The sequence below is a fragment of the Rutidosis leptorrhynchoides genome, chromosome 1, assembly GCF_046630445.1.
Source record: "Rutidosis leptorrhynchoides isolate AG116_Rl617_1_P2 chromosome 1, CSIRO_AGI_Rlap_v1, whole genome shotgun sequence".
NCBI lineage: Eukaryota > Viridiplantae > Streptophyta > Magnoliopsida > Asterales > Asteraceae > Rutidosis > Rutidosis leptorrhynchoides.
The window spans coordinates 214,319,239-214,337,336 of NC_092333.1; the positions used below are offsets into that span (position 1 = coordinate 214,319,239).

Sequence of the window (18,098 nt, forward strand, 5' to 3'; positions counted from 1 at the left end):
CATTTTAGCTACGTGAAAATTGGTAACAAATCTATTCCAACCATAACTTAATCAACTTGTATTGTATATTATGTAATCTTGAGATACCATAGACACGTATACAATGTTTCGACCTATCATGTCGACACATCTATATATATTTCGGAACAACCATAGACACTCTATATGTGAATGTTGGAGTTAGCTATACAGGGTTGAGGTTGATTCCAAAATATATATAGTTTGAGTTGTGATCAATACTGAGATATGTATACACTGGGTCGTGGATTGATTCAAGATAATATATATCGATTTATTTCTGTACATCTAACTGTGGACAACTAGTTGTAGGTTACTAACGAGGACAGCTGACTTAATAAACTTAAAACATCAAAATGTATTAAAAGTGTTGTAAATATATTTTGAACATACTTTGATATATATGTACATATTTGTTATAGGTTCGTGAATCGACCAGTGGCCAAGTCTTACTTCCCGACAAAGTAAAAAATCTGTGAAAGTGAGTTATAGTCCCACTTTTAAAATCTAATATTTTTGGGATGAGAATACATGCAGGTTTTATAAATGATTTACAAAATAGACACAAGTACGTGAAACTACATTCTATGGTTGAATTATCGAAATCGAATATGCCCATTTTTATTAAGTCTGGTAATCTAAGAATTAGGGAACAGACACCCTAATTGACGCGAATCCTAAAGATAGATCTATTGGGCCTAACAAACCCCATCCAAAGTACCGGATGCTTTAGTACTTCGAAATTTATATCATATCCGAAGGGTGTCCCGGAATGATGGGGATATTCTTAAATATGCATCTTGTTAATGTCGGTTACCAGGTGTTCACCATATGAATGATTTTTATCTCTATGTATGAGATGTGTATTGAAATATGAAATCTTGTGGTCTATTATTATGATTTGATAATATATAGGTTAAACCTATAACTCACCAACATTTTTGTTGACGTTTTAAGCATGTTTATTCTCAGGTGATTATTAAGAGCTTCCGCTGTCGCATACTTAAATAAGGACGAGATTTGGAGTCCATGCTTGTATGATATTGTGTAAAAACTGCATTAAAAAAAAACTTATTTCGTTGTAACATATTTGTATTGTAAACCATTATGTAATGGTCGCGTGTAAACAGGATATTTTAGATTATCACTATTTGATAATCTACGTAAAGCTTTTTAAACCTTTATTGATGAAATAAAGGTTATGGTTTGTTTTAAAACGAATGCAGTCTTTGAAAAACGTCTCATATAGAGGTCAAAACCTCGCAACGAAATCAATTAATATGGAACGTTTTTAATCAATAAGAACGGGACATTTCGGACCACCATCCTTTAGGAGTAGGAACTCCTTCATAAACCTTAAACTTTGCAAGTGCAACTGCTCCACGCTTGGTCTTGTGGGGAATCATCCTACATTATACCAAAAAACATATTAGAAAACAATGCCTTAACCCTTAAAAACCCTTAGAAGATCAAATCATAACACATGTTAATATCAAAACAAAAACTCCCCATTCAACAACTCCATAATAAAACAATAAGACTATTACTTGGAATATTAAACAGCAAAACATCTTAATTAAAATAATTAATAATTAATAACAAAAAGACCCATTATCCTTTTTAATCAACATCAAAGGCACATACTTTAAACCATATCAAACACTGACCTAACTTCAATTTAAATTCATAAACAGGTCCAAACAGTATAAACTTCTGTAAACCATTTTTTTTATAGGCTAAAAGATATTATTACTCAGGCTATAAGTCAAAATTGTACACCAAAGTTCACTGGAGAATATTGAACAGGCTTCTATAAACCACTTGTTGATTTTATATATGATAATTCACAAATAAAATTACATACCAATTATGTACCTATCGTAGTTGCAATAATCCTTTTGTCTCACGTTTTTTTATTTATATACTTAGTGTGTCAAATATGAATAATAGAAATATTCTATTATATTTTGAATTAACTTATTTAGGGTTTTTTTTTAATGTATAATACATTCATTTTGGATGACTTTCAATTTCTTTTACCCATTGGCTTGTAAGTTATGTACTTGTTTGACCCGCCAACTATAAAGCAGAACCCAAATTAACCCATTTGTAATTAGTGGGCTGACATTTCAACCAAACCAAGATATATGCTTTAACATTTTTATTTTTACCTGTGCATCTATTAAGCGGTGAATTGCCTTCTTGCTTGATTCTTGAAGTTCGCCAGCTAAATATATTTCATCTAATACATAATAAGTCTTCAACACCATGAATAATAAGGAATTGATCAAGTGTGAAAAACCGTAAAGGACTACAAAAAGTATACAGCAACTAATATACATAAGAGTTTAGTAATGATGCCCATATTTAAGTCAATATCAAGTTGGGTCGAATTCATAAATATGCAAACCAATGAACACCAAGATATAAGAAAATATACCTTATGAAAATGGAAGATCAAGTCTAGCTCACAAACCTAGCAATAGATGTTTAAAAAAAGAATCAACATCCAAACAACAAAGCAAAACGTAGTTATGACATTTCATTCTTTAAAATTTTGGTGACTTACACTTCCAAAGTAATGATCGAGAGTTTCAACAAAATATTGAATAATTTCAAGGATCTCCAATTCATGGTCATCCTGGTTAACGCACATACAGAAGTACAGGCTGGCATATCTAAGACAGTCAAACACAAAAACTCTCACCACATGAAACTCCACATGAAACTGTTGACTTTTGGAAAATTGACAACCTGTTTAACCCATGCCACCCATTTGACCCATCCTTTTAGCATAACGTTTTCAATTTTGACCTGTTTGAGTTAAAACACATCCCAAAATTCACCTATTCAGTAGTAAATGAGTCAAAATTACCACCTCCAATGCAGATAGAAGGAAAAGATAGTCCAGTGATACCTCTTATAAACAACTATAAATCCTTTCCACTCAACAAAGTTGCAAAGCTTTGGGCCTCGTGATAGAATCACCCCACTGAGCTCTCGTATAACCTTTATATATATATAGTTTACAACAATAAATACCATACAAATTGAGTTATCGAAATATCAATCAGTAGTTTAAAATTGCTATCAGTTATGGTTGTAAAACCTTTGTTTTGTCATGAATCAAACACATTTATGGAATTAGACAAATAACTAAACCTTTATAGGCAAAAGAACCGGATTTGTTAGTTCATAAATTCTAAAAACATATATACCTTACTTCTTTCTTTCTGGGAATAAGGTGAATACCATTTTGTTAACCTAACTTTTCCTTACCGGCTTAATAATTGAACAAAATGAATCTGCAATGAAGAACAAATATTAGATGTAGGCATATGTTGTAGCATGTATGTAACATAATAAATATCTACTGATTCCGTACAAAATAACAACACCACAAAATATACCAATGCTCCGAACTTAAGAAATAAAAAAGTTGGAAATCTTTGTTGGGAAGAGAGGATCGCCTGGACGTTGGGATATACAAATTTGAGAGAAAATAACTCTATTACTTACAAGAATAGATTTACAGAGTATTACAAAACTCTTACAAAAAACTCTCAAACTCACACACACTCTCTAGGTTGTGATTACACTTCTCTGAGTGATTTGGGATGATTTACAATGAAAGTTTGCATCTCTATTTATAGCAAAAATTCTATGGCAGTGAATGGTGTGAACGAGGAAGGTTGGCAAAAGTTGGCGGCCGTCGTCGTGTTCAAGTTTGCTACTTCCGTATGAGTTGTCAAGGTTGCCTTCTTTGAATATCTAGAAACAAATCTTGATTACGGCATCTAGAAGGTGAAGCTGGATTATGGCTGGAAACTATCAATTCTCCCCCTCCAGCCGAATCCACGAACATTCCAGTTATGTCTCTGCATAACTCCAACTTCTCTCGAGTCACCACCTTCGTTAACATATCCGCAGGATTCTCCTTTGTATGGATCTTGACTAGTCTCAACAGTTGTCGATCAATTACCTCGCATATCCAATGATAGCGAATATCATTATGTTTTGTACGGGAATGGTACATGGAGTTCTTGCTCAAATCTAGAGCACTCTGACTGTCACAATGTACCATGTACTCCTTTTGCTTGATTCCAAATTCTTGAAGATAACGCTTTAACCACAACATTTCTTTTCCAGCTTCTGCGGCAGCAATATACTCTGCTTCAGTTGTGGATAATGCAACACACTTCTGTAGTCTTGACTGCCATGAAACAGCTCCTCCTGCAAAAGTGTAAATGAATCCTGAAGTTGATTTCCTACTATCAGGATCTCCGGCCATATCCGCATCTGTATAGCCTTCCAAGATTGGATCAGCTCCCCCGTAACAAAGAAATAGATTCTTTGTACCTTTAAGATATATGAGAATCCATTTTACCGCATTCCAATGCTCTTTCCCGGGGTTGGAGAGAAAACGACTCACCGTTCCCACTGCATGAGCAATATTGGGCCTTGTACACACCATCGCATACATCAAACTTTCAACTGCTGAAGAATATGGTACTGAAGACATCTCCCCGATCTCTTTCTTGGATGAGGGACAAGAACTCTTGCTTAACTTGAAATGGTTGGCTAATGGAATGCTAACAGGTTTGGCATTGTTCATATTGAAACGTGAAAGCACTCGTTCAATATACTTCTTCTGAGATAGCCATAACCTTTTATTCTTCCTGTCTCGGGTTATATGCATTCCCAAAATCTGTTGAGCCTGTCCTAAGTCTTTCATGTCAAAAGACTTAGAGAGTTCCTTCTTCAGCTGGTTGATCTTTGTTGCATCTTTCCCTACGATCAAAATATCGTCTACATATAGTAGAAGAGCAACGAAATCTCCTCCAGAAAACTTCTGAATGTAGACACACTCATCTGCTGCAGTTTTCTTGTACCCTTGACTCACCATGCACGAGTCAAACTTCTTGTACCACTACCTAGGTGCCTCATTCAAACCATATAAACTTTTCTTCAGCTTGCATACGAGGTTATCTCCTGAAACCTCAAAACCTTCCGGCTGCTTCATGTAAATTTCTTCATGTAAATCTCCATGAAGAAAAGCTGTCTTTACATCCATCTGTTCAAGCTCCAAGTTCATACTTGCGACCAATCCAAGTATGACTCTAATTGAAGTCATCTTGACTACTGGTGAAAATATTTCGTCAAAATCAATCCCTTTTTTCTGTTGGAATCCTTTGACTACAAGCCGTGCTTTGTATTTCACCACTTTTCCGCTGCCATCCTTTTTCAGCTTGAACACCCATTTATTTTTCAGTGCCTTCTTCCCGCGTGGAAGTTCTACAATCTCATAAGTTTGATTTTTCTACAGATAATCCATCTTATCCTGCATTGCGAGCAACCATTTTTCTTTATCCTTATGAGATACTGCTTCATGAAAACTCTCCGGTTCTCCATCTTCAGTAAGTAGAAGGTACTCGGATTCTGGATATCTACTCGATGGAATCCGACCTCGTTCAGATCTACGAACTTCTGGAACATTCTGAAGAGATCCACCACCATCTTGACCTTGTGATGGTGATGGAACGTCTGGCAGATGGGGTTGTGGCTCCCCCTGCTCAGCACCGTCATTTTCCTCATTATCTTCTACTTCTGGCATTTCTTCTTGCACTGAAAGTTCATTTCTCATGAATGATTCCGTTGTTGCCTCTGGCACCTGAGCAGCAACATTTGTCTTCTGAGATATTGTGGGCTTTTCAATATCTTCTATTGTCTGAATTTCATGGAACACCACGTCCCTACTTCTGATCACCTTTTTCTCCTTTGGATCCCGTAATCTGTATCCAAATTCTTCATCTCCATAGCCTATGAATATACATGGAGTGGTTCTTGCATCCAGCTTCTGCCTGAGCTCCTTGGATACATGTGTGTATGCCAAACATCCAAATACTCTTAAGTGAGAGTATGATGGATTCTTTTCAGACCAAAGTTTCTCCGAAACTTCAAAATTTAGTGGTACTGATGGAGATCGGTTGATCAAGTAACATGCGGCTCTGACTGCTTCTCCCCAGAATGGCTTTGGTAGCTTAGCCATACTGAGCATGCTCCGAAAACGTTCCATGATTGTTCGGTTCATTCTTTCTGCTATACCATTGTGTTGAGGGGTACGTTGAATTGTCTTCTCATGTCGGATGCCATATGATCTGCAATAGGCATCGAACTGCCTGGAAGAGTATTCACCGCCGTTGTCGGATAGAAGACACTTTAACTTCTTTCCTGTCTCACGTTCTACCGTGACATGGAACTTTTTGAAGTAATCGAACACCTGGTCCTTCGTCCGTAAGAAATATACCCACACCTTTCGAGAAGCATCATCGATAAACGTTAGAAAGTATCGGTTGCCGCCAATTGATTCAACCTCCAAGGGACTGCAAACATCAGAGTGTACCAGACTGAGTAACTCTGATCTTCTCGTTGAAGAGGAATTAAACGAGACTCTATGCTGCTTACCAAACAGACAATGATTGCAAGGATCTAGTGCAGTGTCCTTGTCTACATTGATAAGCTTCTTCATTATTAGGGTAGACAACCCTTTCTCACTCATGTGACCGAGTCTCTGGTGCCATAAATTTTGTGAAGCCTCCTTTTCTGTAACATTAATGCTGTCTGTGCAGATCTTCACATGAGTCTTGTACAGTGTGCCACAAATGTGTCCTCGAGTGACTATCATAGCGTCTCTTGACAACTTCCATGTGCCTCTACTGAAATAACTATCATAGCCCTGTTTATCGAGAGCTACCCCAGAAAGTAGATTCAGCCGAAGATCTGGTACATGGCGGACATCTTTCAAAGTAATTGTGCTCCCGAAACTTGTCTTTATCTTGACATCACCAAATCCGACAATCTCAGTGAAAGTGAAATTTCCCATCTTCACTGCTCCAAAGTCACCAACTTTGTATGTTGTGAAGTATTCCTTATATGGAGTCACGTGGTAGGAAGCTGCAGTATCTACCACCCATTCTGTTTCTTCTCGTGAGACGTGAAGGCATGTCTCATCATGGGTTGAACAATAAGCTACATCACCAGAGATAGTCACTAATGTTTCTCCACCCTTATTCTTCGGATGTGAACTGCTTTGACCTTGTTCCTCTTTCAATCTATAGCATTTCTTCTTCATATGTCCCTCTAATCCACAATGATGGCATTTATATGTTGGTTTTCTGCCATCAGCTGACCTGCCCCTGCTCTTGCTTCTGCCTCTCCATTTATTTTTGCTACTCATTCCTGTCTCCCCCAATTCTCTGTGACAAAGGCATGGGTCTGATCTGTGCCCATGTCCTTTCTCCTTGCCTCTTCACTGAATAGGGCATCCTTGACCATTGACATGGTAAGTTTGCCATTCGGTGCTGAGTTGCTGAGTGTTACTACCAGCGTTTCCCAACTATCGGGAAGGGAACTAAGTAGCAGTAGCGCCTGAACTTCATCGCCAAGAGGCATCTCTACAGACGATATCTGGTTGACCAAGCTCTGGAACTCACTGGTATGCTCGGCAACTGAAGTTCCACTTTTGAGCTTCATGTTGACTAAACGCCTCATCAGCAGGGCTTTATTCCAAGCAGTCTTGGCCTGGTACATGTCCTCCAACTTTTTCCAGAGGACATATGCGTCTGTCTCTTGTGAAACATGGTGGAAAACACTATGATCAATCCATTGACGGATCTGACCAATAGTTTTTCGGTTTGATTTCTTCCAATCTATCTCTTTGGCGGAATCAGGGTTTATACCCTTCAATTCAATAGGATCGAACAAATCTTTACAGCTGAGGAGATCTTCCATCTGAGGTTTCCACAGCGTGTAGTTTATGGCTGTGAGCATAATCATAGCTCCGAAAGATGATGTTGACTCTTCTGTGGACATTATCACCTTACAAATAATTTTTCAACACAAACGGGGTTGAATTGTAGAAAACAGAGATCACCGTTACGTCTGGAACGGTTGAAAAGGGAGGAATAGACACTTCGCGGCTTAAATTCCACTTATGGGGCAAAATTATAATTTTCTAAACTTTCAGGGACCAAAAATGAATTTCTGAAAATTTCAGGGACCAAATTGTAAAATTTCAGAATTGCTACAGTACTGCTACAGTACTGCTATAGGAACTTGCTACAGTACTGCTACAGGAACTTGCTGCAGTGCCGCCAGCTGCTACAGTGAATTGCTACATGACTGCTACAGTGAATTGCTACAGGCCTTTCTTCTCCGGCGAAAATTCCGGCACCGGTTGTCTTCTCCGGCGAGTTGACCAAACTTTGACCGCGATTTCTGGGCTCGTTATAACTCCGTTTAAGTCACCGTTTTTTGCGTTGGACTCGGTTCGACGAGACGAATCCAATGGTACACTAAAAATTGAATTTTGAGAAAACTTCAGAAAACCCAAAACTCGACCAACGTCTCTAACCAAGCTCTGATACCACTTGTTAGGAAGAGAGGATCGCCTGGACGTTGGGATATACAAATTTGAGAGAAAATAACTCTATTACTTACAAGAATAGATTTACAGAGTATTACAAAACTCTTACAAAAAACTCTCAAACTCACACACACTCTCTAGGTTGTGATTACATTTCTCTGAGTGATTTGGGATGATTTACAATGAAAGTTTGCATCTCTATTTATAGCAAAAATTCTATGGCGGTGAATGGTGTGAACGAGGAAGGTTGGCGGAAGTTGGCGGCCGTCATCGTGTTCAAGTTTGCTACTTCCGTATGAGTTGTCAAGGTTGCCTTCTTTGAATATCTATAAACAAATCTTGATTACGGCATCTAGAAGGTGAAGCTGGATTATGGCTGGAAACTATCAATCTTAACTAATTTTTCATTACCAAAGTAAGCCCGAGTACATACTAAATATCAAAATCAACATACGTGACTTCCTAAAAAATATTCACAAAATCATAATCGAACAACATATACATATGGAAACAATAACTAATACAGAGAAAGACAGAACCTTTCTTCTTTGATCAGGCTGCATCTCAGGGACAACACATCAAACACCTCTCGGGCAAATTGCATCAAACGCCTGTCGAGAAATTGTTGAAATTTTCAATTTTAAAAACAAACTTATGCATTAACATAAAAATATCATAATAAAATTAGGGAAATTGAAAACCTCTTTTTCGTATCCATAATTGTTGAAGAAATCGTTGGCAAAATGAGGAGATTAAGGAATTGAAAGAGGATTCAAAGTTCTTATGGATTCAAAATTTAAATTCTTCATATAGATGGCGTACAAGAAAAGAGGTAAAAGAGGATGAGCATGCGTGATTTTGACTCACTTCCCTCTGCGACTCAAATTATTAAATTTGTTCCTCAAATTATTAAATTTGTTCATTTTGAACTTCCCTATTTGTTTAATATTCATTTTAGCTCTCTAACTCCATAGATATTCAGTTTCTGCTCTTATTCTAACTAATTTAAATTAATATAACTCATGATAAAACTAAAAACCGAATAATATATATATATATATATATATATATATATATATATAGTCATATAAATCTCTAAAATGATGATGTCATCATTAAGCTAATTACCCTTTAATTTTTTCATAATGATGATATCATAATTATATATTAATTTAATTAAAAAAAATAATACAAAATCTTTTATAAAAAAGAAATACTAATCTCTCTTAAATTGTAATTTAAAATTATAAAAAAATTTAAAAAGCATTTATTATCACTAATAATAATTATTATTATTAAAAATATAAATACCCAACTTTGAGCGAACTTTATTATTATTATTATTATTATTATTATTATTATTATTATTATTATTATTATTATTATTATTATTATTTACTTTTAATATAATAATTATAATTATAATTATTATATTATTAATATTCAAATATGGATTCTTTTTACGAAATTAATTACGTTACATATGTATGCGAAAATACATGTCTCTATATATTTATAAAAACAACGACAAGTTTCTTAGTCAAACAGGTCATTAAAATAAATAATTTTAGCATTTACATTAACTTGATACCTAAAACATGTCATTAAATTGTTTCGTTTAAACAAACCCGTGATTTTACGGGTCATTTTTGTGAATTGTGATTAAAAGTTATTTTAGGATGTTTGTATCTATATATTATATCTATATTTCTATATTATATATACTATTAAATTAATTACAAATCAAATAATGGTAAATTTAATAAACAAATTTGCAATCAAAAATTACATAACCGTAATCTCAAATTATCATATTCGTTCATTGTCATTGTATTCATGTATACAATATAAAATTAAAATATATATTTGATATTTTAAGTTATCCATGTTTTTGTCTCTAGATTGCTATTATTATTATTATTATTATTATTATTATTATTATTATTATTATTATTATTATTATTATTATTATTATTATTATTATTATTATTATTATTATTATTATTATTATTATTATTATTATTATTATTATTATTATTATTAAATTAATTGTCATTTAAAACCACTTTTAAAATTTGTTAACACCAAAGCTATTTAACTTAAAAGAATTTTTAAAATTTGTCAATATTACGGGCTCTTAAATTTAAAAGAACTTTAAAATTTATCAACATCACGAGCTCTTAAATTCAAAAGAATAATTGTTGAAAAAAATTAATTAATTTTGCACGATTATTTTACCCACTCGTGCAACACACGAGCTCTAACGTTTTATTTACTTTCACTATTTACATACTTGAATGATATAATCTGTTACGGTTTTTGCAAGACTAGGATAGGGATATTTGTATTAAATATATAATAACCTATACGGATTATGTTTCATATATATGGATATTCCGTATTTATTATAATTTAAATTTATAATTGTAATTAAGGAAAGTATATTATATGTTTAAGATTTTTAGAAAAAAAAATTATAGACATTAACTTACTAACACCATACAAAACCACTTTTAAATTTTTTCAACACCACGGGCTCTTAAACTTAAAAAACTTTTAAAATTCGTCAACACTACAGGCTCTTAAACTCAAAAGAACCTTTAAAATTCGTTAACACCATGGGCTCTTAAACTCAAAAGGTTAATTTTAAAATTTGTCAACATCGCGACCACTTAAAATCAAGAGTTTTTAAAATTTGTCAACATTACGGGCTCTTAAATCATTTTTATACTTTTTCTATTTTTTAGTATTGCTATTTACATATTTTTTGCACGATTTTTTTGTGACGACCCAGAAAATTTCGACTAATTTTGAACCAAATTCACGATACGATTTCATAATTTTGATAAGATAAGCAAAGTCTGTAATGTTGAGTCTCAAAAATTTTGAACTGTTTCCTATGTTCAATCGACCTTCGACCATTCCCGATGATTCACGAACAACTATTTGTAGATATATATATATATATATATATATATATATATATATATATACATACTTTAATTTGAAATATAATACGATTTAACTGTTAGAAATAATTATGCAAAATAAAATAATATAAGATGTAATGATAAATATTATTATATGTAAATATATATATATATATATATATGTGTATATATATGAATATTACTTGTAAATATATAAGATTATATTTTAAATTTATTTATATATATATATATATATATTTAATATATTTATTTATGTAATAAAACATGTTACTAAAATGTATATATATATATATATATACATACATATATATATATATATATATATATATATATATATATATATATATATATATATATATATATATACATACATATATATATATACATACATATATATATATACATATGTATGTATATACATACATATATATATATATATATATATATATATATATATATATATATATATATATATACACACACACACACACACACACACATATAGTATATTGAAAATAAATGATTTCGAGCTTAATTGTAAACGGTTGTAATACTCGGTTGACTTTTCGTTAGTGTTCATATAGATCTAATCCGAGTTTATGAAGGTTTAAAATAAAAGTTGAACCGTAAATCAATTACGAAGATTTTAGGTTTAATAATTATATTTTTACCTTTTTAGATTAAATGTTAGTACTCCGTACATATTAAATGAAACAGAAAATAAATAATTAATGAACCTTTTTGATCAGGTTTCAAACATTTAATGACCAGAATAAATAAATGGACTTAATTTAAAAATTGGGAATTTTTCGGAAAACTTTTATCCGTAACTCTTTAGCAATGGACACGATATAGCACTCCGCAAATAGAAAATATCTTAAGTGTCGGTAGAGAGTGAGCTGTAATCATATTGTTGCACACTTATTCAATGAATGAATGATTAAAGTGGGTACAGTTTTCTCACTAACTATTACTCTATATAGACATATGCATATATACTTGCATATAGATTGCATACACATACTCAATCACTCTACACATTCTTCATTCGACCTTCACTTCCAATATTCTCCTTCTTCGATAACTCGCCACCACTGGAGAATCATCACAACCCGGTCACCATCACAACATACAAACCACCCACATGAACAACCACCACCTTGTATTTGTTTTTGTCTCCTGTGTCCATCATAAACCACCTCTAAACAGCTATCTCTCTACTTTTCTTCTCTCTCTCTCTACTAAACGTGTTCATCGATTAACCTGTGATCAAACACCAACCACTTCATCAACGAAACCCCATGAGAAACCATCACCTTCGACCACCAATTAACTACCATTGAACCACCTTCACCACCCATTTGCTACGTCTGCAGCCCAAACCCAAACCTATTCTTGGTTCGTTTAAACTCGCCAAGCACCCCAACATCGACACATCATTAAATCATCTACTGTTGCTGTTTCTATCCTATTTTGAATCACCACCACGAACAACAAAAACCACCTGCGTGTTAGTTTTCTTTTCTGTTTTCTTTACACCACCCATTAACTAGGTCACTACTACATGAGTTGTTTAATAGAATTACAACTACAAACCCATCAAATTTATAACCTGCAAACACCATTCAAACTGCTACAGTACAACCGAAAACCACCACTTGATCAACAAAGGCTACGTTATTGTTTCTGTTTCAGCTAACTACTATTGTGCTGCTACTCGCTACCATTTCCTGTTTCTGGTTACAGGTCAGCTGAAAACGTTAAAGCATGATGAAGATGACGATGAATAGTGATCATGAAGATGATGAAGAATGATCCTGATGAAGCAGTCCTACTGTCTTGTTACCGTTTGAACGCCACCACAACTCCTCCTCTTCATTCTTCTTCTTCGATCAAACCACCACAACCATCGTTAACCACCACTCCACCTTACCACTTACAACCCTCACCTTCAAGAACACCCTCTCTCTAAATCCCTCTCTCTCTCTCTATATTTTTTTCTTTCTTTCATTTTTTGGTTCTTCTCCCTGTTTCGGTGTCAAGTACCGATTTAAATACATCACACATTAGCATCGACCTCTTTCCTTTTTGTCAAACTCAGCAAACCCCACTTGTATTATTAAAGTTACTTTTGAGGATAAAATTTGAGTGGTTTTTGACGGATTAAAATCTCGGCTAAACGAATTAAAGTTGGGCCATTAAATCATGTAATTGGACTACATATAAATTAAGATGTTGGGCTTGTGAGGTTGGGCAGACATCAAATTACTAATCGGGCTTTCCTTTTATTCTGTTGGGCCATATTCTAATTTCTGTTATTGGGCTGAGGTTAGCTATTTTCTGCTTGGGCCAAGTTCATATATATGTTATTGGGCCAAAACCAATCCTATGTTGCTGTACGATATTGATGAAAACGAAAATAAGGTTGGTGTTTGTTATTGTTGATGATATCGTAATGCTTAATGATGTTGAGGAGAATGATGTTGAGCGATATTGATAATGATATGTTGAAGGTTGTCGATGATGATGTTCATAGATATTAATGACGATTGATACGGTTTCGATAATGTTAACGATGACGATATACGATATTGATTGAGGGTATAAATCTTATCATTTTATTATTAATATTATTTTTATTAATTTGATTATTATTATTATTATTGATATTATTAGAATTATCATTATTTGTATCTTTATTATTATTATTAACATATAACATTTTATTAGTATTATCATTAAAATTATCATCTATATAAAAGTATCATTTCTAAAAGTATTATTATAAAATTATCATTATTATTATTTCTTTTTTATTATTAGTTTTTTCATTATTATTATCATAATCATTAATTAATATTAATATTATTATTAAAATCATTAACATTATTATTAATATTATTATTAATATTTTTTATTAAGATTATTATAATTATTATCATTTTTTTTATTTATCATTACAAATACATATTATTTATATACAAATATATTTATTACTTACTAATGTTACACACTATTATATTTATATATTAGTATTACTTATATTTTTATATAATATTACTTATATATTGATATAATATATATTCCAAAAGGTTAATATTATATTAATAAAAATTATATATGACATAAGTATTAATATATAGGCAATCATTTTAATACAAGCATAAATACATAATATCATCATAAATAATATATATAAATAAATTGATTAGTAAAATAATTTAATGAATAATTACTATATAAATATTTATAAAGGTATTATAATAAATACATTTAATTTATTAATATAACGTATAAATTATTAATATAAAAAATATATTAATAATATTAATATATAAACTTGTTTAAATGTTGTTATATGTTTTAATATATATAACTGATATAGGTTCGTGAATCCGCGGCCAACCCTACACTTGTTCAATGCCATCATATGTATTTTTACTACAAAATACAGTATCTTGAGTTTCATTTGCTGCCTTTTTAAATGCTTTTGCAATATATATTTTTGGGACTGAGAATACATGCGCTGTTTTTATAACTGTTTTATGAAATAGACACAAGTAATCGAAACTACATTCTATGGTTGGATTATTAAACTGAATATGCCCCTTTTTAGCTTGGTAGCCAAAGAATTAGGGAACATCACTAATTTTGAGAATTAGTGCACCACTAATTGACGCGAATCCTAAAGGTAGATCTACGGGAACTAACAACCCCCATTCTGAAATTTAGAATGCTTTAGTACTTCGATTTTATCATGTCCGATGGGTGTCCCGGAATGATGGGGATATTCTATATGCATCTTGTTAAGGTCGGTTACCAGGTGTTCAATCCATATGAATGATTTTTATCTCTATGCAGCTTGCGAAATGCCTGATATGAGATGTGTATTTATGAGAAATAAAAATCTTGTGGTCTATTAAAATGATGAAAATGAATGATTATGATAAACTAATGAACTCACCAACCTTTTAGTTGACACTTGAAAGCATGTTTATTCTCAGGTATGAAAGAAATCTTCCGTTGTGCATTTTCTCATTTTAGAGATATTACTTGGAGTCATTCATGACATATTTCAAAAGACGTTGCATTCGAGTCGTCGAGTTCATCAAGATTATTACTAAGTCAATTATAGTTGGATATATTATGAAATGGTATGCATGCCGTCAACTGACGATGTAATGAAAGTTTGTCTTTTAAATACGAATGCAATGTTTGTAAAATGTATCATATAGATGTCAAGTACCTCGCGATGTAACCAAATGTAATGTATTCGTCCAGATGGATGATGTTAAAGCGAAGGGGTACAAAATACTTTTAATTTTTACTAGGAAATACTATTAAATACGATACAATTTTACACAAGTTATTCTTCACACTTTGTACATAAGTGATTTCTATACGACGGTATGAACAATGGTAGTAACATTGTGGTTTACAGTCCCACATGACTATAAAAATTTAGATCCTTTAGGAAATTGGATCTTTATGAAAACATTTGATCTTTTGAAAATTCAATCTAGCTTTTGCTCTAGATAAGTTTTCTGGAATAACCCTTCACCGGTGTTTCTAAATTGTTTTTGTGGGTTTTGTGGGTTTTGTGGGTTTTAGATTTGAAAATTTTAGCTCAAAACTTATGGTTTTGTGTCACCCACTTGCTAACCTTGTATTGGGAAAGCAACACGTCCAGTATACTTGCTCCGTATATTACCTTTCGGTAAACTACCGTCCGGTTGTAAAGGAAAGCGTTGAACAAGCAACTGTTGAGGCAATGTCCCGTGACATGCTTTTGATTATGGTCTATATCATGTCGGATGCAATTACTATCCTTTGTAGGAGCAATAGTAAAGATCACCCTATAATTTTTCGGTCTGGCACAAGCTCCTGTCTTCGACCATGCTATGCAACCACCGTTCTTACGGTTGACACCCGATTTGGTTCAGGTGACCTAATGAATTCCAGGTGAATTCCTAGGATTTTACGTTCAATGGTAATGAACGCATTGAAAATGGGTTTTCAGAAAACAAATCGGTTTTAATTTGATCAAAATATTTTCTCGTTCAAGCTCGAGTTTAGATATCATCGAATTTCATGAGTTTGTAATTCTCAATCTTTAAGGTCAATCTCAAGGATTGAGTAATATCAGGCTTACAAGCTGATTTTTGATCTTTAAGGAGATTATCCTTTCTGGGGATCTGATTCATTAGTCTTATAAGCTAATTTGCATGGTGCCCCTCATTGTACGAGACAGATCCTCTCATGGTTAGGATAAGTCTGACCACTTGGCGACCCTGTTTGATGCTGAGATCCGTGGATTTTCAGCTGATTTTCGAGAAAACTTTTCAAGGTTTTTCGTAAACTCTACAACTGGTCTGGACGACAACTTCTTGAACTAAATCAAGAAGCGCGTTTCTTTTCCTCTCGGAAGACTTTACTTCCTTTTAAATCAAGTGGCACATTTCTTTTAAATATATTATAAGAAATTGGGTAAAACTGATAAAATTGTCTAAAACAAAAGTATCTTCAATTATTTGTACAAAAATATGTGATATATGTTCTAAATAACTTGGTAAATTTTTCCCACACTTGGCTTTTATTTTCCTTTCTTTGCCTTTTTATTTTCTCTATTCCATTTTAAATGAATTCTAACATTTTGGGTTGTTTCTCAATTTATGTCCTTTCCGAGATAACAATAATTTCGGTGTTAACACCTAGTTTTATCGTTCATAAATATGTATAAACATGATTTTGAGTTCATTTAGTTGAAAATTTTGAAAATTTTTACTAGAATTGGGTAGTCAGTATATAAGACTAGGGCTGTTCTTTATTATCAGAGAGCACTAGATTCTAATACAACTACTGCATTACTAGTATTTTTAATGGTAACCAAGTGTTTAAATTTAAAATTTTAAAAATCTGAAAGAATTTAACCCCTTCCCACACTTAAGATCTTGCAATGCCCCCATTTGCAAGAAATCAGTAACAATTTAAATTATTGAGGGTGATTAGCGTAGAAAAATGATTAAATTTTACCAAAGTTTCCAAACATATTGTTGTTTGTGTTGAATGATAAATGGTGCACATCATTTGTTCATTCCTGCAGTTGTTATTTCACATATATTTTGCATCTTGTCGTCAAAATTAGTTGCTTTTGCTGAACTTAATGTCAGTCTTTGAAAATGCGCTGTTTTACCCTGTTTTGTACATGAGATAAACTACAAACATATATATACATATTTTTGAAGTTGGGTATATCACCCCACATTCAAAAATTATTAAAAATCTAATAATAAAAGTTAGAAATTTATAAAAATTATTATAGTATTAAAAGAAATATTAAAAGTATAAAATTACAAGTTACCAAATAAATAAAAATAGGCATAAAAGAAAATCAGGGTTGATGAGGATGGTGCCAGTAGGGATCCCATTCATAGCCGTATATGCTGTAGAATGCTTGAGCTGGGTCATATGTAGGGTACGGTGGTCGGGTCTGTATAGTCCAGGGAGGAAATACGGGCATTGAAGTAGGAATATAGTTTATATTTATGTGTGCACAATGACTTATGATTTGGTTTTGATGATACTGCCAATCTTGAAATGCTCGTTGTCTAGCCATTTCATACTCATGTTGAGCCATAAAAATTTGCATTTCTGTCATCTGATTCCCCCCTCCCGCATTACCTTGCTGCTGATCTCTTTCGACC

At 32.8% G+C, this 18,098-nt stretch overlaps 1 pseudogene; it reads right to left on the minus strand.

The window, feature by feature from the left end:
- Positions 1-1,226: 1,226 nt before the first annotated feature.
- On the minus strand, positions 1,227-12,755 carry LOC139894423 (AP-1 complex subunit sigma-2-like; annotated as a pseudogene).
- Positions 12,756-18,098: the final 5,343 nt, after the last annotated feature.